Raw genomic sequence first — 26,136 nt, forward strand, 5'->3', positions numbered from 1 at the left:
TATTATTCACCTTCAAAAGTCCCCATTAAGTTGACAAAGCATTTTTATTTTCCCAGATTGTCTTCTTTGCACCTTCAACAGTATTTTGTGGCTAGTCAGTCTCATTGATTTGTGCATAGACAGTTCTTCTCCATGTACATCTTTCACACCACAGACTGGAGAGAAAAATCGGATCGTAAAGCCATTAAAATCATCAGGAGGCTCAAGGGCCTGTTTAGCCCCTGAAACAGCCTAACTTTAAAATTAACCAGATTTCAGCTGACAGTATACAGCTCTGATTTCTTCTATCTTTTTTCCTTTAAAGCATTGCTCAAAGATGTCCTAGCCAAATTCCAACTCAAGTAAATACACTCCAGCTACCTAAAACGCTTCCTTTAACTTCCATTACGAGGTATTCCTCTTCAATTCTTGTCCTAAACTGCATAACACCACTATACAGCAGTCAAGCCAATGCAGAGTTACAGCCCAGAGATGGCTGCAATTCAGGGATGGTTGGAGCCACACATATCCTTCAAATGCTCTGCACAAAGGCCGCTGGCTCCCTGTTCATAGCCAGTTGCAGGACTGGGTCCACAATCCGTGAAGCGCTCTGGAACACTTTGGGACAGAAGATGTTAAACAATGCAATAACCTCAGGATATTTCTCGTGTTCTATTTCCCTTTGGTCATATTTATACTTGAGCAGCTTTTCAATATCAACTTCACACCTGAAACAGCCTTGCATCTTGCTGCACGTGGAAGGCATTGGTTCATAACTGCAGCGGCTCAAGGTATTTTAGATTTTAGGATTGTTTCTCTGTGGAACTCAAACCTCAAGCACAACCTCTGACACTGGGACATATGGAGGGGCTTACCTCCATTTTTAAATACTTTGCAAGAACAGGTTTGATGGCTTTGATCTACAGATTACAGAAGAGCGAGCACAGGCTTCAAATACTTGAGTCTGTTGCTAAGAAATATTGAGAGGTAAAACCCAGAGCCATGAAGAATGTTCACAGATGAGTACTCTTAGAGCATTATCCAAGCTCCCAAGAGAGTCTGGTCAGGGATGCACAAACAAAGCCAGGCTGCTGTAACAGGCTTTAAATCAAATCAACAAAGATTTGACAGACATTTTACAGCACAAATGTACTGTTTGTTTATTGCCTCAGGGCTGCTGTGATTAGAAAACATTTTATTATCCTTCTCAATGCTAAAACGTTTTTGAAATAATAAAAAACCCACCAATTTGCAGCATTTTCCACTTTATTTTCTCCTGTTCCAAGTGAAGAGAGTGACACTAGTTTATCATGTATCACGCGTGTTCAGAGTATGGCTCCAGCATGCTGATTTCCACTTGCCCTCCAGAATGCTGACTGTAAGCATGCGCTTCTTTCAAACCAGGTTATTCATTTTAAAGTACCTAAAGTTAAAAAAGCCCATGGGAGACCCGCTGTTGGAGCAGCAGAGCCAAACCGCTGGAATCAGCTGTCATCCCCTGCTCTGCTGAAATAAAACCAAACACTGCATTTGTGTACGATGTCCTTTAACTCTCCCCCACCCGTTTCTTCTTTTACAGGTGCTTTGTCAGTGTGGCACAGCTTCCAGTTCTCACTGCCCCGGCATCTCTCAGGCAATGTCGCTTGAACAGAAGCACTGACTAGCACAGCTAGATGTGGCCCCTAACCAGCGGTTTGATTTAATTTGTTTCTTGCATGAACACGGGTCACAGCCACTGGGGTCTCTTCCTTTTTTAACAGGTTTCAGAGCAGCAGCCGTGTTAGTCTGTATTTGCAAAAAGAAAAGGAGGACTTGTGGCACCATAGAGACTAACCAATTTATTCGAGCATAAGCTTCCGTGAGCTACAGCTCACTTCATCGGATGCATCACGAAAGCTCATGCTCAAATAAATTGGTTAGTCTCTAAGGTGCCACAAGTCCTCCTTTTCTTTTTCCTTTTTTAAACGTTCCCAGAAGAGCCAGCTCTGCCTCACGTTGGGCACTGGGTGCCTTCTACATAGTGAGAAGCAGGACATACAGCTAAGTTTTGGTTTTATTTTATTTTAAGTTTTCTACGTACATCTCAGGCTGGTCCCAGCTGGTCCTAGATGGCTAGGACATCTGGCTGTTCACACCTGACACCACAAACGCTCAGCTACCAGGGGAGGCATGCTATGGAAATGGTTATGAATACTCCCAGCCTCAGAGTAGAACGTTGCCTTCCCCATTGAGGCCAAGATGCATCTGTCCCTCAAACGTTTCCTTTCCCAGCTTCTGGTGGATGGGGAGCACACACGGACTCTTAAAAACGTCCATCCAACTGCTTCTGAGATTCCAGCATTTAGTCTATGGACAGGATCCAAGGAACAAACCTCCTGGAGCAGGAAATTCGGGGAGACTGTCTCAACTTCATGCATGCCAACATGCGTGACCTCCCAGCAGTTACAGAAATCGTGTGCCCAAGACAAAGGGAAATTTCTCCACCCATCCTGCGCCCCGCCAGCTCCCCTGGAATACTTCCAGGGCCTTGCACTCAAAGTGAGTGAGGCAGCAGAAATTTGGGTTAGGTTCATTTTTTCTTTTTGAGGCATTCCCCATCCCTTGTAGCACTGAGTAAGATTTCAACATGCCAACCTCAAGTTTGTCATATTCCCTTTGAACACAAATTCACTTACTGACCCATAATCCCCTAGAAAGGTCTAGCAACCAAATTGTGAAATGGACAGCTGTCAGGGAAGGGGGAGAGGGGAGGGGGAGAGAGGTGACAATCTTGTGCCCAGAACTTTAGAAATATCATCTCTTTTGCAAAGAAAGGTTTCAGGAGGCACGGACACCTTATGAGAGGAGTCCAAAGTCAGAAGAGAAAGAAAATAGAAAAGGAACTCTTCCCTATAGAAGGAACCTATTGAAAAAAAAACCCAGCAGCTGACATGGACAGAATCAGAATAACCTGCAAGGAAACTCTCTTTAGAAAACCACTGGCACGTCAAAACAACAGCCCAGCCCCCCTGGAGTTAAAGGCTTTGTGGGTTAGTTATCCGGAGCGAGGGACCACTCCCCTCCCTGTCCATTCCCAACACACACAGCTCCAATGGTGATGAAAACTTAGGCTTGGTGAACTCTTAAAAGTGAGGTCAACATAGAAAAACGCCTCTGACCGATGTAGCTCGCGGACCTAGTTCCCAGTGCAGACGCAGCTGTGCCTACGTAGCTAATTTTCTTCGGGGAGGTGGTATTCCTACCCAGAAGGAAAATCCCTCCCATTAGCACAGGCTGCATCTACAGGGTTATGCTGGCATAGGTACGCTCCCACATTCCCCATGGTGTAGACACAGGCTTAGGCTAGGTCTACATAACGGAGCCTGTACCAGCATGCTTAGGTTGACATAGCACCCTTGTACATGCCAGCAGAAGCAGTTTTTCTGTCTGGTCAGGATACCAGCTCCCCAGTGGATGGTAGCTATGCTGACAGAAGGACTCTCTTGTCAATATAGCTGAGCCTACACTGGGGCTTTAGAAGGCACAATGGTGTTTTTCTCACACCCCTGACCAATGTCACCAGGACAATATAAGTGTTAAGTGCAAACCAGGCTGCATACAATGTTTCAAGTGCTCCTGTGATTCCCACGGAGTCTGCATGGGCTCTGAGGAAGCCCTGGCTGGGATGATTTAGTTGGTGTTGGTCCTGCTTTGAGCAGGGGGTTGGACTAGATGACCTTGTGAGGTCTCTTCCAACCCTGATCTTCTATGAATGAGCCTCCTGGAGCAGGAATTAAAAGCTGCAAGAAAAGTCACTGATCTGTGCAGCAGCTAGTGGGGGGGACAACCATGAATCATGCCTCTCCAGACGTGTTCCCGGTATCCTGCCTACCAGATGTAGCTTCCAGCTCAGTTAACTGCCAAGCAAAATTCCACCAAATTGCCAAGCAAAATTCGCTGAGGATAAAATCTTATCTGCCAAATGCAACAATATCCAATTCTGCACTTGCTATAAAAGCTCCAATTGTGGCACGTGGATTGCTACTGTACGCTAGCTGTTCTGTAAAGCGCTATCCTTGGCTAACAAGGATTACAGATCAGAAATGGGGCCTCTTACAAACAGAAATGCCTGAGTTACAGGAGCTAAGTATCTATTAGCTGAGGACTACCGACTCTGCTGCATTTTGGTGACAGTCAAGCCCAGTTCTCCAAGTGGGCTGGGGGACTATCTCCAAAAATCAGAATTTTGCACACACAAAAAAAAGACACTCTGATTTTAGAGAGAAATTCAGGACTTCCAGTCAACCCTGGTTTCAAATAACCAGGACTTACCAGTGATCCCTTTTCTTCTATTTTAAATCATTTAGGGTTTTTTGTTTTTTTTTTTTTTCCAAATAACGATTACAAAATAGAACATTAATACATGAGACTAAACCTGATGTCACACCACCTCCTGGAACACACCCATCGATCGAAGGGCTGGGGGAACATACTCATTTTATCCTACAGCAGCTGCATGCCGCACAGTCAAATACCACGTTCTCTCTTCACCCTCCCATATTCAGCTCCCCACTGTCTTGGTTTCGTGCCATGTCATAGCACGGCATGCTGTCACAGCACCCCTCCGGGTTAGAGAGCAGAACCTGCAGCCACTAACACAAACAGGCACAAACCTACTGCAGGTGGCCCTCCCCTTACTCTGCCCCTCAGCCAAGGACAATGCTGTGTGTGCCCATCCTTCGGATCTCATGTGAGTCTTGTACCTTCCTGTGTGATACCTGGTGTGACAGGACAAGATGGGGCCGGGACTGGACGACAGGGGATGGATCACTCAATAAATTGCCCTGTTCTGTTCATCCCCTCTGAAGCATCAGGCCCCGGCTACTGTCGGAAGACAGGGTACTGGGTTGGATGGGCCACTGATCTGACCCAGTGTGGCCATTCTTCTGTAACATGGTAATTCCTACGTTGTCCCCATTTTTCTCATCAGGTTTTAAACTATATCTGCCCAGGCAACCTGAGCTCAAGGGAACTTTGGGGAAATGCAGGCGTTGCTGGTGTGTGCATGTTACAGCTGTAGGAGTCTAACGACTCCATATGAAGAAACAAAGGCCTGTTTACACTGGCGCTACAGAGGCATAGCCATGGAGCTTAGCTATGCCACTGTAACCCCACAGCACAGAGACTGTGATGCTGGCAGACCAGGTGCCGGCTCAGGCTAAGGCCCCTAGGCCTCTCTGAACACTGACCAATTCATAGCTGGAAACCAGTCTGGCTCACCTGTGTGTTAGCACTGTTAAACACAGATATTAGATGTTAAGTTGATAGGAATGTGTTTAGACTTTATAAAATGCTTGTAGGATGCGGCATGTATTGATCTCATTTATAACCTCTGCAAGGGTATCAAGCTGTATTGAGTGTTTGCATTGTAAATCTCAGTATTTGTGTAACTCACCAAACATGATAAGAAGCATTAATTAAGATAAAGTGATCAAGAGGGCCCACTGACAGGCAGATGAGGCATTGTGTAGCATCAAAGGAGAGAGGCCCTGTTGATTGCATTCCTAACTCCCTCCAGGAAGGGGAGACCTACGATGAACTCATCCAATCAGTTTTGGACTCATGTGGAGAGGATAAAAATTCCTGACAAGAAGAGACTGTCTCTCTTTCATGCTGCCTGGACTCTGAGGGGCAAAGATTCCTAAACATAAGCAAAGAGACCGCCAGGCTGCTTGTCATGGGTTAGCCCTGAAAAGACAGCTGACAAATTAGTGCATTTCTGCCACCTTTCAGAAGTCATTTGTACACAGATGTTACCTGCTTTAACCTGTAAGTAACGCTGATTCCTTTTTCCTAGTTAATAAACTTTTTGCTGGTTTATTACAGGATTGGCTACCAGTGTTGTCTTTGGTGTGACAGCTGAGGTACACATTGATCTAGGTAAGTGACTGGTCTCTTGGGACTCAGAACAACCTGAATATTTTGCAATTTTTGGTGTAAGTGACCATTTATCGATAAGTCCAGCTTGCCTAGGTGGCAAGAGAGATGCAGTGCCCAAGGAGACTGACTGTGACTCCATGGTGAGACTGTTACAGTAATCCAGGAATTCACATTTGTAGTTTGGTGAAATTTAATTGTAGAAAATACCCCCAGTTTGGGGTGTTTTCCCTGAAGTAGGCACTGCCCCGGCCATGAACCACTCCAGACAGTGTGACACAGACTACAGCGATGGAAGGGGGTTGGCTTTGCTATAGGAACTCCACTTCACGGCACACTCTTCCGTAGGTCAGCATAATTACAGTGCTTGGGGGTGTGGACTTTTCACCCTCTTGAGCACCAGAGCGATCTCCATCTTAATTTTAAGTTTCAGAGTAGCAGCCGTGTTAGTCTGTATACGCAAAAAGAAAAGGAGGACTTGTGGCACCTGAGAGACTAACCAATTTATTTGAGCATAAGCTTTCGTGAGCTACAGCTCACTTCATCGGATGCAAGTGAGCTGTAGCTCACGAAAGCTCATGCTCAAATAAATTGGTTAGTCTCTAAGGTGCCACAAGTACTCCTTTTCTTTTTGCGAATACAGACTAACACGGCTGTTCCTCTGAAACCCTTAATTTTAAGTGTAAACTAGGTCTAAGGTTTGGGAAACTGTTTCCTTCTATTTTGATCTGAGCCATTTCCTTCCTCCTCTTCTGCAGTTTCTTTAAAGTGCTAATGAGCCTCTGCTCTGTGAGGGTGAAGCTGCTCAAACTCCCCTCCAGGTTGAGTTTTCAGGCTACACAGGGTTTAACAGATGTTTCCACGTACCATTGCTTTTCCATTCCCTGCCTTTACCTCCCCTTGGATTACTCTATCTGCTCCAATTAATCTCCCCAGAAAGACAGATTTTGCACTTCATCCAGTTCTCCTGCAGAGCTCACTCTGTCTTCAGCCTGGTCTACATCTAAAAATTAGACTGCATTGCTCACGACCATGAAAAATTTCATGCCCTAAGCACTGTAGTTAGGTTACCTAATGCCCAGTATAGACAAGGCTAGATCGACGGAAGGATTCTTCCACTGACCTAGCCAAAGGTGGATTAACTACACTGACCCCCCCCCCACAAAAAAAACCTTCCGTCGCTACAGGAAGTGTCTACACACAGCTGCAACCCCACAGATGTGCTGCTGTCGCATACAAAAGCCTTTCTTCTGCAACCATTATCCGCTTTCCTAGCGGTTGGATACCAGCCTGATCAAAAGTGGCACAAGAACAAATTATTTCTGGGATGGGAATTACCTAATCACTCTTGTTACAGTGTGTACGGTAACACCCATTGTTTCATGTTCTCTGTGTGTATATCATCTCCCCACTGTATTTTCCACTGCATGCATCCGATGAAGCTCACGAAAGCTTATGCTCAAATAAATGTGTTAGTCTCTAAGGTGCCACAAGTCCTCCTTTTCTTTTTACGGATACAGACTAACACGGCTGCTACTCTGAAATTTCTCAACTCTTAAGTCCTGCTGCACCTTTAACTATGTTGAGACTTTACCCACGCTGCCAAAACAATGCATTCAAGTGCAGTCAGCTGGATGAGAAATACAAACCAATACGGAAGCTTCAGATTAACAGTTCTAAGAGTTATGCTTCTAGGATTAGCAAGTGCTGAATACATAGCTATCAAGAAAGGTGAAAAGGGACAGCGTGCTAGGAATAGGTTCACCGCATGGCACTCAGCTAGAGCATTCACTCCTTACAGTACTGTTTCTGCCCTGGAAGATGAGACGGAGGCAGGAGTCATTTAAGAAAAGAACTAAGAGCCCAATTTCATTCTATTTTAATGCTGTATAATTACTGGAGATTTCACAGCTCTATGATTAAGAACTGTTAATAATGAAGGAGAATATAGACTACACCACAGAGAAATACAAGACACAAAAAGTAAACTTCAAGGTCTCAGATCGTATCTTCATGGTGCTCAATGGTCTGGGCCCAGGATACATAAACAAGCCGGCAACTCTAGGATAAGGACCATAGTCGACAACTCTTGTTCCTCTGGCCCCATGGTAAAGCTTCTTGGGGCAGGACACAGAGCTTTCTCAGGGTATGTCTACACAACGGAATAAGGTCGAATTTATAGAAGTCGGTTTTTTAGAAATCGGTTTTATATATTCAAGTGTGTGTGTCCCCACAGAAAATGCTCTAAGTGCATTAAGTGCATTAACTCGGCGGAGCGCTTCCACAGTACCGAAGCTAGAGTCGACTTCCGGAGCGTTGCACTGTGGGTAGCTATCCCACAGTTCCCGCAGTCTCCGCTGCCCATTGGAATTCTGGGTTGAGATCCCAATGCCTGATGGGGCTAAAACATTGTCGCGGGTGGTTCTGGGTACATATCGTCAGGCCCCCGTTCCCTCCCTCCCTCCCTCCGTGAAAGCAAGGGCAGACAATCATTTTGCGCCTTTTTTTCTGAGTTACCTGTGCAGACGCCATACCACGGCAAGCATGGAGCCCGCTCAGGTAACCGTCACCCTATGTCTCCTGGGTGCTGGCAGACGTGGTACGGCATTGCTACACCGTAGCAGCAACCCCTTGCCTTGTGGCAGCAGACGGTGCAATACGACTGGTAGTCGTCCTCGTCGTGTCCGAGGTGCTCCTGGCCACGTCGGCTGGGAGCGCCTGGGCAGACATGGGCGCAGGGACTAAATTTGGAGTGACTTGACCAGGTCATTCTCTTTAGTCCTGCAGTCAGTCCTATTGAACCGTCTTATGGTGAGCGGGCAGGCGATACAGACTGCTAGCAGTCGTACTGTACCATCTTCTGCCAGGCAGGCAAGAGATGAGGATTGCTAGCAGTCGTATTGTACCATCTTCTGCCAGGCAGGCAAGAGATGAGGATGGCTAGCAGTCGTACTGTACCATCTTCTGCCGAGCAGCCATGAGATGTGGATGGCATGCAGTCCTTCTGCACCGTCTGCTGCCAGCCAAAGATGTAAAAGATAGATGGAGTGGGTCAGAACAAGAAATAGACCAGATTTGTTTTGTACTCATTTGCCTCCTCCCCTGTCTAGGGGACTCATTCCTCTAGATCACACTGCAGTCACTCACAGAGAAGGTGCAGTGAGGTAAATCTAGCCATGTATCAATCAGAGACCAGGCTAACCTCCTTGTTCCAATAAGAACGATAACTTAGGTGCACCATTTCTTATTGGAACCCTCCGTGAAGTCCTGCCTGAAATACTCCTTGATGTACAGGCACCCCCTTTGTTGATTTTAGCTCCCTGAAGCCAACCCTGTAAGCCGTGTCGTCAGTCGCCCCTCCCTCCATCAGAGCAACAGCACACAATCGTTCCGCGCCTTTTTTCTGTGCGGATGCCATACCAAGGCAAGCATGGAGGCCGCTCAGCTCACTTTGGCAATTAGGAGCACATTAAACACCACACGCATTATCCAGCAGTATATGCAGCACCAGAACCAGAACCAGTATATGCAGCGATACTGGTCGAGGAGGCGACGTCAGCACGGTCACGTGAGTGATCAGGACATGGACACGGATTTCTCTGAAAGCATGGGCCCTGCCAATGCATGCATCATGGTGCTAATGGGGCAGGTTCATGCTGTGGAACGCCAATTCTGGGCTCGGGAAACAAGCACAGACTGGTGGGACCGCATAGTGTTGCAGGTCTGGGACGATTCCCAGTGGCTGCGAAACTTTCGCATGCGTAAGGGCACTTTCATGGAACTTTGTGACTTGCTTTCCCCTGCCCTGAAGCGCATGAATACCAAGATGAGAGCAGCCCTCACAGTTGAGAAGCGAGTGGCGATAGCCCTGTGGAAGCTTGCAACGCCAGACAGCTACCGGTCAGTTGGGAATCAATTTGGAGTGGACAAATCTACTGTGGGGGCTGCTGTGATGCAAGTAGCCCACACAATCAAAGATCTGCTGATATCAAGGGTAGTGACCCTGGGAAATGTGCAGGTAACAGTGGATGGCTTTGCTGCAATGGGATTCCCTAACTGTGGTGGGGCTATAGACGGAACCCATATCCCTATCTTGGCACCGGAGCACCAAGCCGGCGAGTACATAAACCGCAAGGGGCACTTTTCGATAGTGCTGCAAGCTCTGGTGGATCACAAGGGACGTTTCACCAACATCAACGTGGGATGGCCGGGAAAGGTGCATGATGCTCGCATCTTCAGGAACTCTGGTCTGTTTCAAAAGCTGCAGGAAGGGACTTTCTTCCCAGACCAGAAAATAACTGTTGGGGATGTTGAAATGCCTATATGTATCCTTGGGGACCCAGCCTACCCCATAATGCCATGGCTCATGAAGCCGTACACAGGCAGCCTGGACAGTAGTCAGGAGCTGTTCAACTACAGGCTGAGCAAGTGCAGAATGGTGGTAGAATGTGCATTTGGACGTTTAAAGGCGCGCTGGCGCAGTTTACTGACTCGCTTAGACCTCAGCGAAACCAATATTCCCACTGTTATTACTGCTTGCTGTGTGCTCCACAATATCTGTGAGAGTAAGGGGGAGACGTTGAGGCAAATCGCCTGGCTGCTGGTTACGTGCAGCCAGACACCAGGGCGGTTAGAAGAGCACAGGAGGATGCGGTACGCATCAGAGAAGCTTTGAAAACCAGTTTCATGACTGGCCAGGCTACGGTGTGAAAGTTCTGTTTGTTTCTCCTTGATGAAACCCCCCGCCCCTTGGTTCACTCTACTTCCCTGTAAGCTAACCACCCGCCCCTCCTCCCTTCAATCACCGCTTGCAGAGGCAATAAAGTCATTGTTGCTTCACATTCATGCATTCTTTATTCATTCATCACACAAATAGGGGGATGACTACCAAGGTAGCCCAGGAGGGGTGGTGGAGGAGGGAAGGAAAATGCCACACAGCACTTTAAGCACAGCACTTTAAAAGTTTACAACTTTAAAATTTATTGAATGACAGCCTTCTTTTTTTTGGGCAATCCTCTGTGGTGGAGTGGCTGGTTGGCCGGAGGCCCCCCCACCGCGTTCTTGGGCGTCTGGGTGTGGAGGCTATGGAACTTGGGGAGGAGGGCGGTTGGTTACACAGAGGCTGTAGCGGCAGTCTGTGCTCCAGCTGCCTTTGCTGCAGCTCAACCATACACTGGAGCATACTGGTTTGGTCCTGCAGCAGCCTCAGCATTGAATCCTGCCTCCTCTCATCACGCTGCCGCCACATTTGAGCTTCAGCCCTGTCTTCAGCCCGCCACTTACTCTCTTCAGCCCGCCACCTCTCCTCCCGGTCATTTTGTGCTTTCCTGCACTCTGACATTATTTGCCTCCACGCATTCATCTGTGCTCTGTCAGTGTGGGAGAACAGCATGAGCTCGGAGAACATTTCATCGCGAGTGCGTTTTTTTTTCTTTCTAAGCTTCACTAGCCTCTGGGAAGGAGAAGATCCTGTGATCATTGAAACACATGCAGCTGGTGGAGAAAAAAAAAGGGACAGCGGTATTTAAAAAGACACATTTTATAAAACAGTGGCTACACTCTTTCAGGGTAAACCTTGCTGTTAACATTACATACATAGCACATGTGCTTTCGTTACAAGGTCGCATTTTGCCTCCTCCCACCGCGTGACTACCCCCTCAAACCTCCCCCCTCCCCGTGGCTAACAGCGGGGAACATTTCTGTTTAGCCACAGGCAAACAGCCCAGCAGGAATGGGCTCCTCTGAGTGTCCCCTGAAGAAAAGCACTCTATTTCAACCAGGTGACCATGAATTATATCTCACTCTCCTGAGGATAACACAGAGAGATAAAGAACGGATTTTGGTTGAATGCCAGCAAACATACACTGCAATGCTTTGTTCTACAATGATTCCCGAGTACGTGTTACTGGCCTGGAGTGGTAAAGTGTCCTACCATGAAGGACGAAATAAGGCTGCCCTCCCCAGAAACCTTTTGCAAAGGCTTTAGGACTACATCTAGGAGAACCGCAAATGCCAGGGCAAAGTAATCCTTTCACATGCTTGCTTTTAAACCATGTATAGTATTTTAAAAGGTACACTCACCAGAGGTCCCTTCTCCGCCTGCTGGGTCCAGGAGGCAGCCTTGGGTGGGTTCGGGGGGTACTGGCTCCAGGTCTAGGGTGAGAAACAGTTCCTGGCTGTCGGGAAAACCGGTTTCTCCGCTTGCTTGCTGTGAGCTATCTACAACCTCCTCCTCATCATCATCTTCTTCGTCCCCAAAACCTGCTTCCGTATTGCCTCCATCTCCATTGAAGGAGTCAAACAACACGGCTGGGGTAGTGGTGGCTGAACCCCCTAAAATGGCATGCAGCTCATCATAGAAGCGGCATGTTTGGGGCTCTGACCCAGAGCGGCTGTTCGCCTCTCTGGTTTTCTGGTAGGCTTGCCTCAGCTCCTTCAGTTTCATGCGGCACTGCTTCGGGTCCCTGTTATGGCCTCTGTCCTTCATGCCCTGGGAGATTTTCACAAAGGTTTTGGCATTTCGAAAACTGGAACGGAGTTCTGATAGCACGGATTCCTCTCCCCAAACAGCGATCAGATCCCGTACCTCCCGTTCGGTCCATGCTGGAGCTCTTTTGCAATTCTGGGACTCCATCATGGTCACCTGTGCTGATGAGCTCTGCATGGTCACCTGCAGCTTGCCACGCTGGCCAAACAGGAAATGAGATTCAAAAGTTCGTGGTTCTTTTCCTGTCTACCTGGCCAGTGCATCTGAGTTGAGAGTGCTGTCCAGAGCGGTCATAATGGAGCACTCTGGGATAGCTCCCGGAGGCCAATACCATCTAATTGTGTCCACAGTACCCCAAATTCGAGCCGGCAACGTCGATTTAAGCGCTAATCCACTTGTCAGGGGTGTAGTAAGGAAATCGATTTTAAGAGCCCTTTAAGTCGAAATAAAGGGCTTCATTGTGTGGACGGGTGCAGGTTTACATCGATTTAACGCTGCTAAATTCGACCTAAAGTCCTAGTGTAGACCAGGGCTCAGGGGCCGTGCCAAGACTGGAATGAACTCCTCGAGAAATTAAGGACCATCACAAAACTAACATCTCCTCTCCCAGTGCAAGATGCATCGCTTCAACCAGCCTTCGCTAACACACACAGTAGCATGGCCATTAAAAATAAGCCCCCCAAATCCTACCAAAACGGAACACTCCATTGCACACACAATCCTCTCCATCAGACCCAGCAAACCACACGTAACAGATGTTCACCACAACACAATGTCTGACTGGAAGGTGCTCAGGTACTACACTGATGAAGGCATGACAAGAACCAACAGACCAGAACAAGAGCATCTCCAAGACGGACAAGTACCTCTGCCAGGAAACCTTTTGACCAGTTCAAATTACATTCCCTAATGAGAACACACCAAGAGAGGCCATGCTGAAATTGACAGAGTGTGTATGAAACTGGGGCAGACTCTAGGGCACCAAAGAAAGGTGGAATCAATCAATGGTAAAGTTATCTCGGTCGGACCATTTTGAGCACAGTCTGACAATATTCAGGGTTCTGGATTTGAGCTCTCTGTTTAGGGCACTGACGAACAGCTATACACAGTAATACCAATTAAAACTTTTTCCTACTTGATCATTTCCTCCCCCTCAAACAAATACATCAGCTTTTCTAGCTTCTTGATTCGCGGAATGGAAACTGTCCAACAAATAATGAAGAAAGATGCTGACCGCAATAAAGTCTCAGACAATTCTGTTTCTGCAGTTCCCATATTAAGCACTTAATCACAAGTCCAGTACATGGGAAATAGTTTATACATGGTAACTACGGGGTGAGGGGAAAAAGAGTGACGGTAATTGGGGATTGGTCCTGCTTTGAGCAGGGGTCGGACTAGATGACCTCCTGAGGTCCCTGCCAACCCTGATATTCTATGATTCTATGGTATACAAATACTCAAGAGTAAAGTACGGTAAACCAATCTCCCCCACTAAAATTCTCCTTTCCCGCCCCCTTCCCTAAAACACTCAGCAGACAGAAATGAAGTAGCAGTGACTCAAGGACTAGCACTAGAAACATGCTGGACAGTCCACGAGTGCACTATGCAGTCTGGAAACGTCCGTCAGGTTGAACAGCAAGAGTTGTGCATCTGGATAGCCTAACACAACAGGTCAAAAATCCTCTGTGGGACAAACAGAACATAGGACGACGACTCAACCGGTTTTCTTACACTAAGCCTGAGCCAATAACGTATGTGACACTAAAAATAAAAATGACTGGAAGTACAGGAACCACCTGTCACACACACCTCTGGCTGCTGGGACAAGCCTCATTTGAGTCATCTTTATACGCAGCATTAAGGGTCTTCACATTTACTAGCTTTTTTTGGTATAAATTCTACCTTGCTCCCCAAAACCTTATAGAATCATAGACTTTAAGGTCAGAAGGGACCACTATGATCGTCCAGTCTGACCTCCTGCACAACGCAGGCAACAGAATCTCACCCACCCACTCCTGTAACAAACCCCTAACCTATGTCTGAGCTACTGAAGTCCCCAAATCATGGTTTAATGTGGTTTAACCGCAACACATTCCCCACACAGATGGAAGGCTAAAGTTTGTCTTCTGCACCTGTGTGTGGCAAAGGGGCTGCTAGATAAAACCACTTATTTCTGCCAAAAGCTTTTTCAAATCCACATTCCAAGTGCTAAGAACCAGCTCTCCCTTATCTGTACGCGCAGGAGCTGGCAATTGCAAATTAAGGGCTGTTTTTGTAACAGAAAATCCAAAGAGACAAATTTAAATGAAAAACAACAAAATCTTTTATTTCCCAAGGCAGCAAACTGCAACCGCTCAAAGACCCCTTTGTCAGCTACTGGTACAGCCTGGAACTGCAGATCTGCTAATGCACCTAACCCTATTAGCATCTCCAGTGTCGGGGCGCTCTGTTACCGAGGGTGCCGGATACTGAACCAAAGGGAAAAACAAGGCAATGACAGTTGTGGTCATTTAAAAAATCCTGACATTTGTCATCAGTATTGGGGTGTAAACCCCTCAAATCCATGGACGGCAGAGCCTTTTACAAAGGTCAGTATCATTATCTCCGTTTTAAGGCTGCGCAGAGACATCACACAGCAAGTCCTGGCAAACTGCAGTTTGGGAATTCTGCCTCCTTAAGACTTCCTCCTCCTTGTGCGCGCAAACATTTATTCTTCAGCGTCTGCCCCAAATTGCTGCAGTGCTCCTGGGTGCTATTAATCAGCACCTTAGAGGTGGCTGCATTGATGTGCAGAAGGAGTGGAAAGAACCAGCCTCTGCAGGACAGTTTGCGAAGCTGGCTGAGCCCTTACTCTAGCGCTCAATTAAGCTTTGGTTACCTAGTAAAAGCTAATCGCCGTCACGTTTTAGTGCTTTTGGAATGTCATGAACATCCGCGAGAATGTGCTGAAGCGTCATTGTGGGGAGAGCCATCTGGCTCTTTTGCTGTGTCATTTACCACCGGAATCCAACAGGCAGGCATGGAACACCACCAGAAATTCACAGACGTGTCCACACACATCTATGCACACAGCAGACCTTCCTCTGGTCACCTGGCCTGATATTCACTAGCAGAAGCTGTGGACGCTTAGCACCTCCGGGGGGAAAAAAATATCAGAGACATTATGTGTCCAGTTAGACTTCAAGGCCCTTGTGGAAAGGATCTTGTCCCTCCTCTAAGCATTATGCAGCACCAAGCACACTGGAAATGCACAGTGAACAATAAGCGCTCAAATAATCATTTATCAAAATACTATTCAGCCAGAAGCTCTGCATTTGGATTTGTGACCAGAACAGATGAGCAAAGATGTACTTACTTCTAGGCCTTACATTATTGTTGCATTCTGTTCAATTTTACTGAACTCTGAACGGAGTGACATTTAACACAACACCCATTTCCCTTTATTGAATGGGGTTTGTCTTCACAAACGCAGTTTTAATGAGCTGTCAGTTACTCAGGCAAAACAGTGGTGGTTAGACACACCGACTGTTGGTTTTCTCAAAAGGCTATGAAATAAATATACTGAATTTTCATTAACAGTCCTGATCTCTGCTTTAGCCATCAATGATCTCAGATCAAAACATCCCTGAATTCATTGAAAGGAACCCAAACGATGAATAATGGCAGGATGTTTAAACGTCCTACCTACGGGCTCAGCTTCAGGAAATTTGCAGAAGCAGCGTCAGGATAGAGTTGAAATATCTGGAAGAAAAAAGCGAAATGCCAGAACTGGGTGCTGCAACACTGTGTACGGACGACAGTCCCACTTGTACACATGACCTTCTAATCCAGTCGGGGGGCTCTAAACACCCAGGCACGAACTCCTCTGAGGCAAGGCAATGTCAGCTTTCTGCTCCTCCAAGGGAAGAGAAAGAAAAAAAATTCACACCAAGGGTTTCACAACTTGCAGTTTAGGTCAGTGGTTCTCACTGGGGAGCTGCGAGCAGGTTTCAGGGGATATAAGCCAGAGAGCAGGGCCGGCACTGGACTCGCTGGGGCCCAAGGCAGAAAGCTGAAGCCCGAGCCTCACCACGCGGGGCTGAAGCGCCAGTCTGAGCAACAAATCTTCCTGGGGCCCCCTGTGGCGTGGGGCTCCGGGCAGTGGCCCGGCTCGCTAACCCCCTAACACAGGAAGTTACTGGATATGCGGAAAAAGAGTTGTTGGGGCACAGGCGGGCCGAGGAATTTTTATCGCGTGTTGGGGGCCCCAGGAAGAAAAAGTCTGAGAACCCAGGGTTAGATTTCACCCAGGAGCCTCCACCCTGCTGTGCAGAACGGCCTCCTCTCCAGGCAGAGAGACGGTGAGGAGTTAAGTTATGGATTCCACAGGGGCCCATCTTCATACTCCTACCCCTGCCATTTTTGCATTTATCAGAAAAACCAATAAGGCAGGACACGTCCTAATCCAGTCCAACCCTTTCATCCCATGCTCCTGGCACAGCTACATTCTCGCCAGCACGATTCATCTCCAGAGCCACGGCAGAACAGGAGCCCTTGAGAAATCCCAGCTCCTTCTGTCGCTGTGATTACAGTGCTGTTGTTATTGGTCTGTAACTCTCCTGGACCCAAATCTGAACCAAATTGCTGGCAATTATCTCCCCACTGAGAAATGTCTCAGTGCTACAACAACTTGTGGGTTCTCAGGTTTTCCTTTGAACTCACTTGGCCATGAACACAACCTGGACACCAGCTGCTTGTTTTTAGCACCCCAGGGCTAGGCACAAATGCTTAATGCAGCAAAATCTTCTTTTGTTATCAGTCATTCATGTTGTAAGAGCCTGGGACAAGGAGCAAGCTGATCAAAGGATACACACAGAGAAGGGATACACTTCTGCATAATCCAGGGCTAGGGAGATGTAGCCTCACCTCTGCGCTATTATTCCACTTTATCATACAACAAAACTCTAGTTTCTGTAAACCACTCCACATTATGCAAGCACAGGTTAGGGTTGGCACAGAAGTCCTAGAATTGGCAATCAAGATGAACTATGCTTCTTTTGGCTTCGAGGAGGCGAGTTTCCAAACTGGTAGACCATTAAACAAAGGCAGGTGTTTAAAAGAAGTGCAGAGTGCAATTTTGCAAGCTTTCCTGGTGCCAAAACATGCAGAGCAGTGAATAGCCGGCTCCTTGGAAAGGCCCTGCATTGTAGGTAATTACCTATATTTCAAGGCTTATAAAACCTAAAAGTAAAAAATAAATAGGGACCGTGCACAAATAGACATTCTATTAAGCCCTGAATGTGGACAACAAGCTTCCTAAAGGAATAATGGGCCCATTTGAAGATTCATCTGTGCAGTGCCAAATAAAACGGCCTGCTGAGTGCTTATTTTCTTTCTCTAAAAAAAAAAAAAGTTCTGGATATTTATTGGATTTCCTCATGTTTCACGTAACCCTGCATCTACTTCGTAGAGACTCAGCATGTCCATAACAAGCCCTGGCTGGGATGATTTAGTCGGGGATCAGTCCTGCTTTGAGCAGGGGGTTGGACTAGATGACCTCCTGAGGTCCCTTCCAACCCTGATATTCTCTGATTCTAAGCTATTCTAGCCTCACCTGTTCCTTAAAACACAACCAGTGCTTTAAACCGACAGTCAGGTGCAGCATGGGCAGCAGCAAGGCAAGCTGCACAACACCTTCCTCACAGAAGTATCTCAAGCCCTGTGCTGCAGGGGCTGTTGCCAGGAGTTCAATCCGGGCATCTCCCCCGAAAATGCCAGCAGAGGTGGTGACAAGGACAGCCGCTAGCATGACGCGAACACCTACGCACTCAGTAAGGCAGCTGCTGAGTATGCAGTCTCATACCAAATTTTCTCCGCAAATGGTTTATAGCATAAAACGATAATGGCAGAGGAAGCGACTCAGATGCAAGCAAGAGATATGTTCCGGGACCTGAAAGGAAACAGTGCGGCAGGAACACTCAGGAAGACAGCCCCTGTCAGATAGCAATCAGTGTCTCTTGATGAACCTGGAGGTGGCGAAACTCCACATCCTGTCCCCCACCCATCCCTGCCCCCTTCATTACAACTGCTGTCACTAAAGCTGCCTCATGTGTTAAGTCTCGGCATGCTGGTGCGGGATTTGTTTTCACACCAGAACAGCTATCTCGGGGTTCCTCAAGATGTTACAATCCCACTTTGCTACAGGGAGGGAGAGAGAGGCAAAAAACATACTGAAGCTGAGAGGCACAAAACAAACATAGGCAACGCTTAAAAGGAGACGCGACCTCAAGCAAAGAGGAGCTCAGGTGCCCTGAGGTTCAAACTTCATCTTAGGAGTGCTCCGTGAAATCCAGCCCTAGCACCGCGTCTATAGAACAAGGGCACGTGTTCTGTTTTGACCCTTCCACAACTTCCCACGTGGACGCTGCTGAACTTTAGTCTCCGGCCTGGCCCGCCTGGACCTGGCTCCCACCAACGGGATTTTTAAGAATTAAAATGCAATCAGGAGTTTCTGGATACGGAAAGACCCGCAGTCCGAGTCCTGGTGAGGGTGGTGCCAAAGGAGCTCTGTGGACTCAGTCACAGCTGCAGAATCAGACAGTTACGCTGCCTTTCAGTGCCCTCAAACCAAGCCAGCGAGCGGGCTCTTAAAGAGAATCCACTCCCTTAGACACTGGGCCTGAGGGGATGGGTCCCAAGTAAACTGGGTCCCCGAGGAATTCAAAGAGAAGAGGAGCAGAACTCAGCTCTCCTCAACTCCACTTCCCTGGGGAAATGCAGCCGTTGCACCTGGAGGGCTGGAGAACACAGAAGGGATGAAGTGAGCTGTAGCTCACGAAAGCTCATGCTCAAATAAATTGGTTAGTCTCTAAGGTGCCACAGGTACTCCTTTTCTTTTTGAGAAGGGAACAAAGGAGCTGTCACAAGCTTGGGAGTTACCCCAGGCACTTCCAGAGAGTCCGGGCCGTAAATTGTTGAGCCAAGAGCACGTGTCCAGCTCTGTACAAAAAACTGAAAAACTCTGTCCCCACAGCACAAGTCCTTCTTCAGCAATGCAGGGCCCGACACAGGGCCACCACCTTGTAAAGGGTGGATAAGGCAGGAATAGCCTCCTCCATTCATTAGAGAGAAGCAGGTTACCTTCCAAATGGGAGGAGGGCAAGAGCAACCACTGCTTTACAGAGCTGATCATTTCTCTCTGCTCTTGGATTAATCCTTGCTCCTTGGTAGAGACTTGAGCCCTTTAGAAGTGAAGTGAACAAAGACGGAGAAATGCACCAATGGGGCAACAAGCAGGAACTAAGTTCCCCCTGACTACTTGCCTCACACATGCTCCAAAGGCCATCTGGGCTTTGCCAGTGCAGCAAAAGAGATTATTGAAGAAACTGTCAGCCCAGGAATGGATAATAGCTCTTCCCACCCTTTACCATCAGTGTGGCAAAAATAACACAGTTACCAATCATGTAGGAGGACTACTTGTTCTCCATACATTGGCCCTGAACAGACTTTAAAAAAAAAACAAAACAACATTTTGCAGACAATACAATGAAAGCTGCAGCCCTTTTCTAATTCCCCCAGATCATCCCCTAGCAGTACCAGTCCACAGGACTATGGCACTAGTGCTAAAATCACCCAAAAAGATTCAGGGGCCAAAGAGCAGTTACCAGCCGTTCCCTCCGATAGTGCATTTTATCAGATTCTTCCTCGCAATGGCATATAAAAACCCCTTAGTGCCGGGGTAATGGCAGCAGCTTACCGAGCATCAGAAGTGACAGAGTAAAAATTCTAAACCATAATATTTAAATATTTTCTCTTTAAAACTGTTCAGCCATTAGCAGTATCCAGGCTGAGCGGATTATTCAGACCACCACATTTGTTAACTGAACTTCACCTCCATTTACAAAATGTTCATGAGCAGAGTGTGAAATTCTCCTAAGTATTAGTTATCTGGGAAGTCACTCCCAAATGTGCATGGCACTTGTTTTCCTATATGAATGGGTCACAAGCAGTTTGTTGCAAATATTCAATATCTGAACTTCAGAATTAGGGCCACATTGGTCCCCTTCACAGGCTATATGGTATTATTTCTGTTCCCTTGTGGGATGACAGATGTAGCTAGCCACAGGAATGCAAATTATATTCAAAAGATGCTAGTCAAAGCTGGCTTTTCATGGACCATTTCATCTGGGCGAGAATTCATATGAGTTAACCTAGACTGCTGCATCAGTCACAGAAAAGTGACCACAAATTTGTTTTTGAATTTGGTAAAAGGGTATCAGAAGTCTTCCTCGACTTTCCACATGATTCTAAGTCACCACTCTCATGCGAAACCCCTTCTGACAAGTTTCAAAACTCCGTTGTGTGAAGGGGAGGGGTAAATCAAGTAAATGGCACAAAGTATGTGTAACCGGCTTAGAGTGGAGAAAAGAAGAGGGAACTCAAATTGTGAAGCAGCTTTTAGAGACTAGACAGGAAAGTGACTACAGCAACAGGGGACTGTTGTGACAAAGTGCAGGCCCATAGGTCTGAATATTCCCCGTGACCAACAGGCAATCACCAGAGAAAAGAGCTGGGAATGTGGCACAGAAGGGCTGTAATTCTCGCCACACACACCAGGAACTTGAAGTTGTGGAGGGAAGATATTTAATTTGTATCTTACCTCCCTCCTACACAGCATTGCAAGATGCTGCCCAAACAGAGAGCGAGCATCAGATGCAGGCACAGTTTTAGTGAGAGGTTTAGGGAGGAAGTGGCTGGGGGTGGTGAAAGAGCTCCAAACAGAGGGGGAAGCAGCATGTTCAGTGTTAAAACACCTCTCAGATGTTCACTGTTGAGTCATGCGAAGGCACAGCACACAAGCTGCCCTGTGTCAACAGTCTGTGTGTGAAAGAGGGAAATAGAGACGACAGAGCATTCCTCCACTGCAGGAGGAAAAACAAAGACCAAATATTTGAGAAGCTTTGTTCCGCAGGAGCAACTCAGTATGGGCCATAGCACTGAGCGCAGCCCAAACCTAGAGAAAGCTTCTCAGCATGAAGCTTCTTAAACTCGTACTAGGAGAGAGAGAGAGTTAGCTGATGTCCCACAGATCTGCTAGATCCAGTCTTTTAAACCCGGGCCATCTTTGGGCTGCTCTGCTCAGTACACAGAGAACCATTTTTCCAAGTGTGGGTATGTGGTCTGTACCTGCAGATTTAGGATGATAAAGATGGGCCAGGCACTTCCACCAAGTCAAATTTCTGTTGTCAAACTTCATCTCCCTGTCCCTCTTGAGCAGAGAGTTAGAACAGTCACTGTCAGAAGATGCACTGATACTCTGAAAAAAGCAGCATGTGAAATAACCTGCCTCCAACAAGGGAAAGGGAGTTACTCCTTCACCTTTCGGAGATTCAGAAACCACCATCCCACCTTCACTGAACAGAAGTTTGAGGGTTACCGGCAGGTCATCAATTGCAAAACTAAGTATCTTTCTACATAAAATCTTGAGTTACTCAAGGCAGTTTTGGTTGGGCTACCACATCACACACGTTCCAGGAACCCTCCTACCCCACTACAGGTACGTATGTTCACTGCCAAGTCCTAGAGAGCCAGCCAATCACCCCTCCCCATTTGCAGCAGCAGCAGGCTATATTCATTAATTGGCTATGCTTGTTAGTTAGCTGAACTGCATAGCAAAGGGCACCAGAGACTGAGTTATTGGCGATGGTGCCCTTCAGACTCCTATCTGCCAGTCCGCAGCTATTAACATGCCTGCTTGTACACAAGCACTCTCCTCTCTGAAGTGGCAAAGCCACCAAGAAAGGAGGGAAGTGTCCACAGACATATGTGTGCGGGGGGAAGGGGAGGGAATGGGAGAAGCAAACTGCAAGGCAGTGTTAATTAGAAAGCCACTATCCATCACACGAGGGCAAATCAGAAGGTGAATGCTTTACACGCTTCAACACAAAACCACGCTTTTTCAACACGCTTTAACACAAAACCAAAGAGATTTTTCCCAGTGGAAAATGGCAATGCTCCGAGGCAGCAGAGTGAAAGGGTGATTTGGAGGGTAACACCCCACATTTTCGGCTCTCTCACTCTGCACACTAGAGTCATAAGGTAAGAATTTCCAGCCTCTCTGCAGAGATTCTAATAGGCCCCACTTAGATCACAGATTGTAAAATGTTCCAGAAATATATGCATCCGATGAAGTGAGCTGTAGCTCACGAAAGCTTATGCTCAAATAAATTGGTTAGTCTCTAAGGTGCCACCAGTCCTCCTTTTCTTTTTTCAGAAATATACCATCACTGGATTTCCAGCCAGGCCCTGGCAATCAGGTTCAAAGACTCACAAGGGGGTATCTGTCAATACCCCAGCCAAGGACATTAGGGAAGCAAAGACACCTGGTATAAAACTGAGATTTAAATAAGAGCCCAAGTAAAGCACTGGCTGAATCTACCTACTGTCTCCTGAGATGCTGGTCAATTTCAGACAACTCCAGTCTCTCTGCCCAGTCCTGTTCTAGGCAGAGATGACCTGCTGCTCTTGGGAACAGGAAGCTTCAGTACAGGAGGAACACTGAAGGAAACCAAGCCAAAACACAGACTTAGGAGGAAAAGGAAAAGCTGAGGCTTTTTGGCACAGGTCTTACAGCGTCTCAGTTCCTGCCATATTAGAAGCATATCCCAAGAGGCGTGGGAGTTCCCTGTGTCTATGGAAGTGAGGAAGAGCTTTCACTGCACTGTGGGCAGTCTTTACTGAGATAAGTAAAAAAGAAAAGGAGGACTTGTGGCACCTCAGAGACTAACCAATTTATTTGAGCATAAGCTTTCATGAGCATCCGATGAAGTGAGCCACAAGTCCTCCTTTTTTTTTTCTTTTTTTTTTTTTTTTTGCAAATACAGACTAACACAGCTGCTACTCTGAAACCTCAGATAAGTAAAGTTAAGCATGTTTGCAGGATTGGAGAGTACGGGCCTGGCTCTATATTACAAGTTACACCAGTTAAGCTAATTTTTTTAAAAATATTTTAATTATACCAGAGCAAACCCTTGTGTGGACACACTGAAGTTAATTTATACCAATTTAGCTTAAGTCAGTAAGGAATCTCAGTCTCTTTTGAGAAAGCAGAAGGTGGGGAGAGAATGGCAGACTGCTGATTTCTGGTCTGAGGCCTGGTAAACCAGTATAGATCATCCTGTTCTAAAAAAGTTAGTCAGTCATTTTCTGCTCATTTGCACATGCATCAGTCTGCAACCTGACCCACAGCGAATGTGTGAAGCTGGGGCTGCAAACTTAATTTGAGAAAGAAGTGACCACAGCACCAACCCGCACTTTTACATACATTTACACCAAAAGATTAAGTGGCCTCTCGCCTCCTGTTCAAATCAGGATTTTGTACTGGAACGCTGTTAGGGCTTCAAAGAGAAGCACATACGCCCATGTTTTTTATTGTAAAGAAATTGAAGGGAGTATTACATAAGAGTCAGGTCAGACAACGGATAAAACACCTGTGCTTGTCTATACTACTGTATCCGTTGTTGCTACCAGCAGTTCTGGGTTACGGCTACCACGTTTGCTTCTATAGACACAGTCTATATGCTACTAGGAAGGCAATGGAGAAACACTGGACAACAGCCCAAAACTGAATTATGGGAACTGCGTTGTCACATTTTGAGGTTACATTACTCTCGTTTGCCACTCCTTCCTCTGCTCACTCTAGGCATCAGCTGTTAATAAAAGCAGCAAAGAGAACACTGCTGCACGCCACAATTTGTCAGTCAGAAAAAATACCAACGTTACAGTACGGATTTAAACCCTCAAAGCCAAAACCAAGTGAATTCCCAATCAGGCTCTCCCCTTCATCCTCCCTCCCCGTGCCGAAGTATTAAAAGGCATGCATGATGTATGCTCTCCCGCGGTCTGAAAGCCCCGGAATAGGGAGGCACGTAGACACTTCAGCCTGCATGGCCAGCGCCCTTGATTCTGTGCACTTCAGACAAACCCTGAACGTAGCTGGTTTGGGGAGGAGGGGGAGATGGCCTCTGTGGCACAGGAGATTTAGGGGAACTGTGCAGCATTCCCCATTCCCAGCCCTCATTCCGGGTGCTGTGGATCTGCGTGCACATGAACTGGGCGTGTTAAGGCTGGGCCATACCAGTGCTGCCCAGGAGTGACTGCCAGGCACGGGGAGCGCTTACCCACCCCCACACCCACCCAGCCCCGGGGCTGAGCCAGCCGGGCCCTGGCCCTGGCCCTACCCCGAGCCCAGCAGCCTGCAGGGTCCCTGCCAGGGCAGGGCAGCAGGGGGCAGCGCCAGGCGGCGGAGCGCGGACAGCCCTCGCCGGGCACCTCCCCTGCGGCCGGGCGGGGAGAAGGGGGAGGCGGAGGGGCTGCCCCGGCCCGGGCAGGACTGAAACGGACCTAGGAGAGGAAGCGCAGAGGGGGGCGCATAGGAGCTGCGCGCAGGGCAGGGGGCGCGGGGGGCTCGGCGCAGGGCAGGGGGCGCAGGGGAAGGGGTGCGGCGTGGGGGGGGGCTCGGCGCAGGGCAGGGGGCGCGGGGGGGCTCGGCGCAGGGGGGGCTCGGCGCAGGGGAAGGGGGCGCAGGGGAAGGGGTGCGGCGTGGGGGGGGGCTCGGCGCAGGGCAGGGGGCGCGGGGGGGCTCGGCGCAGGGGAAGGGGGCGCAGGGGAAGGGGTGCGGCGTGGGGGGGGGCTCCGCGCAGGGGACGCAGGGACTCGCGCAGGGGAAGGGGCGCAGGGGGGGGCTCCGCGCAGGGGAAGGGGCGCGGCGCGGGGGGGGCTCCGCGCAGGGGGCGCGGGGGGGGGCTCCGCGCAGGAGAAGGGGCGCGGGGGGGCTCGGCGCAGGGGGGGCTCCGCGCAGGAGAAGGGGCGCGGCGCGGGGGGGGCTCCGCACAGGGGACGCAGGGACTCGCGCAGGGGAAGGGGCGCGGGGCGGCTCGGCGCAGGGGGGGCTCCGCGCAGGGGGGGGGGGCGCGGCGCGGGGGGGGGTTCCGCACAGGGGACGCAGGGACTCGCGCAGGGGAAGGGGCGCAGGGGGGGCTCCGCGCAGGGGAAGGGGCGCGGCGCGGGGGGGGTGGCTCCGCGCAGGGGAAGGGGCGCGGGGGGGCTCGGCGCAGGGCAGGGGGCGCGGCGCGGGGGGGGCTCCCCCTCCCTCACTCACCCCCCAGCCCGGCCGCTCCCGGAGCCTCCAGCCGCCGTCCCGGAGCAGCGCGAGACGCGGCGACGTCACGCGCACGAGGGGCCGGGATCCCCGGGGCAGCCGCCTCCGCCGGGCCCGCAGGGGCGGGGGCTGCGCCCGGGGCCGCCGCCGCCGCCGTGTCTGCGCGCGCGCGGCGGGGCGGGGCGTGCAGCTCCCGCGAGCCGGGGGGGTCGGGGGGGGGCGCGCGCGCGCGGGGCCTGTACGTGTGCACGTGCAGCACGGGCGGGCGCGCGCGCGCGTGTGCCCGTCCCGAGCCTGCCCCGCGCTGCGCCCGTCCCGGCACCGGCACGTCGGCCCTGTGCCCCCCGCCCGGCTGCACCGGGGACGGGAGAAGCGCCAGCGGGGAGCTCCCTGCAGCCCTCCGCCCCGGCCGCCCGCCCCGCCCCGCCCCGCGGACCAGCAGGACCGGGCTTGTGGCCGTCAGGGGTTGGCGTGTGCCCCGGGCCGCCTCCCCTGCCTGCCCCGGGCCGCCGCCGCTGCCTGCCCCGGGCCGCCGCCCCTGCCTGCCCCGGGCCGCCGCCGCTGCCTGCCCCGGGCCGCCTCCCCTGCCTGCCCCGGGCCGCCGCCGCTGCCTGCC

The 26,136-nt window shown here is 49.3% G+C and overlaps 1 protein-coding gene across 1 annotated transcript in view; it reads right to left on the reverse strand.

The window, feature by feature from the left end:
• The window catches only part of TPST2 (tyrosylprotein sulfotransferase 2), a 46,278-nt gene extending 20,602 nt beyond the window's left edge, over positions 1-25,676 (reverse strand). The window contains exon 1 of the mRNA XM_078848978.1: positions 25,521-25,676. The gene's annotated coding sequence lies outside the window, so the exon portion shown is untranslated. The remainder of the gene's footprint in view (positions 1-25,520) is intronic.
• Positions 25,677-26,136: the final 460 nt, after the last annotated feature.

The sequence above is a fragment of the Lepidochelys kempii genome, chromosome 15 (assembly GCF_965140285.1).
Source record: "Lepidochelys kempii isolate rLepKem1 chromosome 15, rLepKem1.hap1, whole genome shotgun sequence".
In the NCBI taxonomy this organism is placed as follows: Eukaryota; Metazoa; Chordata; order Testudines; family Cheloniidae; genus Lepidochelys; species Lepidochelys kempii.